Source organism: Pteropus vampyrus, unplaced genomic scaffold, assembly GCF_000151845.1.
Source record: "Pteropus vampyrus isolate Shadow unplaced genomic scaffold, Pvam_2.0 Scaffold32, whole genome shotgun sequence".
In the NCBI taxonomy this organism is placed as follows: Eukaryota; Metazoa; Chordata; class Mammalia; order Chiroptera; family Pteropodidae; genus Pteropus; species Pteropus vampyrus.
Window position 1 is genome coordinate 7,796,897 of NW_011888813.1, and position 2,170 is coordinate 7,799,066.

The 2,170-nt window shown below is 34.4% G+C and overlaps 1 long non-coding RNA gene across 1 annotated transcript in view; it reads left to right on the forward strand.

Moving 5' to 3' along the window:
• LOC111737881 overlaps positions 1-1,825 on the forward strand; it is a 79,862-nt gene extending 78,037 nt beyond the window's left edge. The window contains exon 3 of the long non-coding RNA XR_002779596.1: positions 1,770-1,825. This is a non-coding gene — a long non-coding RNA (uncharacterized LOC111737881). The remainder of the gene's footprint in view (positions 1-1,769) is intronic.
• Positions 1,826-2,170: the final 345 nt, after the last annotated feature.

The following is a 2,170-nucleotide window of genomic DNA, read 5'->3' on the forward strand; positions in this document are numbered from 1 at the left end:
GTAGGCTAGAACGAAAACACATGAGAGAAAATGCAAAACTTATGATTTGCAAAGACAAAATTGGTGCGCAAACTCCATACTTTAAAAATGTACAACTATTAAGAGTCAATATTAACCTACCGTCTTCTTTTTATTTCTGATTAATTGTGAACAGATGTCATTAGGTTTGTGTCTGCATATGCATAGCTTTTATGGAGTAACAAATAATGCATCTCCTGTGGTTGATCTGGATGTTCTCGAGTTTACCTTCAAATTATTAGTAATCTACCAATAATAGTATTGGTAATTGGATCAGAATGGCTGAGACTAAGGCTCAAGCAGTGCCAAATTCTATGCATTTCTGAATTCTTTCAAAAAGACAATTAGAAAAAAATTGGGGCAAAAATATTCAACTGTGTACGTTGGCTTAAATGTTTGCATAAATAAACATTTCTAAGGAGAAACAGACTTTAAAACATGAGATTTAAAATCTATGCTAATAAGACTTTTTAAGAGTGAGACTGGTCAGCTAGAGTTGCCTAAAGCATTCACCAACATTCTTAAACTTTTTTTTTGAAGGTTTGGAAAGATTTAAAGGGTAACATGTCGATGGGTATAAGCCCCATGGCTAAGAGAAGAATTGTGTTGGAGTTCATATTTTCATAGCCTTGAATGAATCTTTCATGAAGATTATGGAAGCTACTCATCTTGCCTCCATTTTTCTCTCAAAGAAATTCATCTATTCAATTGTCCATTCATTCATGTTTTTAACAAATAACTTAAGCTCTTTATATGCTAGGCACTCTTCAAGTTGCTGCTAATTTAAAAATGAATGAAGAAGACCATACTGATGCTCTCTAGTTCTTATAACCTAGTGATAGTTACCAAACAATCATCATCATCAACAACAACACAACCAGAAAAGAAATAAAGAATTCCAGAGAGTGACAGATATAAAGAGGGTGAGCAAGAGGCGCTTACTAATGAGGGGAGATCTATGTTGTGTAGGATGATCAAGAAAGGTCTCTCCAAGAAGATGATATTTCATGAGAAATCTAAATGATGTAAAAGTGCAGCTCAAGTGAGGGGAGAACCTGTTGTCAAAGTAGTGGGAAGAGTAGTCTTTTACAGGAAAACTGTCACCAGATGTTGCTACATAGTTTGGGGTGAATGCTAAAGATTGGTGTGGATAAGTTAGCAAACATACTCCATCACTTATTTTTCTTTTTGGTCTGACATTCTATATATCCTGGCCACAAATCCACTTATACCTCCATCAACCACAGGAAAAAAATATCGCTTGATTTCCTGGTCTGAGAAAGTTGCACAAATTCATGTGCATCAAAAAGATAAAGTTTAGAGTTATGTCCTAGAATTAATCAAGTGCCTGAAAAATGCAAATGCTATAGGACTACAAAGAAAAATTATCCCCTTCGAATTCTTGTTTCAATATTTATCTACATGGGACAATGGTTAAACAGAAAACTGTACATAAAGTCCTAAAGACAGAATTGCTCTAAGTGCAAAAATAAGTTTGAGACAACTGAAAGTCAATTTTATTGAGCGAGGGTGAGCATTAAGAGATATGAGCTCTAATTCAGTTCTGTATAACACATTAAATTATATGGGACAGAGCAATGCAAGTGCATTTTGTGACATGCAATAGTTTGCCACGTAAGATAACATATATAATGAATTCCCAAATAGGTATTATTGTAACTGAGTATTTGAAATTATTTTATTAATTATAATAATGTATATCTTATTTGATTCTTACTGTGTTCTCTAAGGTTAAATGGCCAGACCTATTACTGTCATTTTAAAGATTGAGGAAACCAAGAATCGGGTAGGTAAATAACTTTATTTCTTTTTGGCAACTATTTATGTTGCTCTTATAAATGATGAGGATACAACTAACAAATAGCTAAGTTTTCTTCTCTGTGAAGCTCGAAGCTCGTAGTCTAGCAGACAAAAGAGATAAATGTAAAATACCTCTGAGACAATATGATATCACTGTGGAGTTATGTACACAGTGCTGTGAGGACACAGATGAAGGAATAACTCACATTCGCTGAGGACCAGGGAAGGACAGGTGCCTGCACATAGCATTGATATAGGTAGCATACCAAATGGGACCTAAATGAAGTGGAAGAATATGAATGAGAAGAAAACATAGTCTTAACAGAGTCCT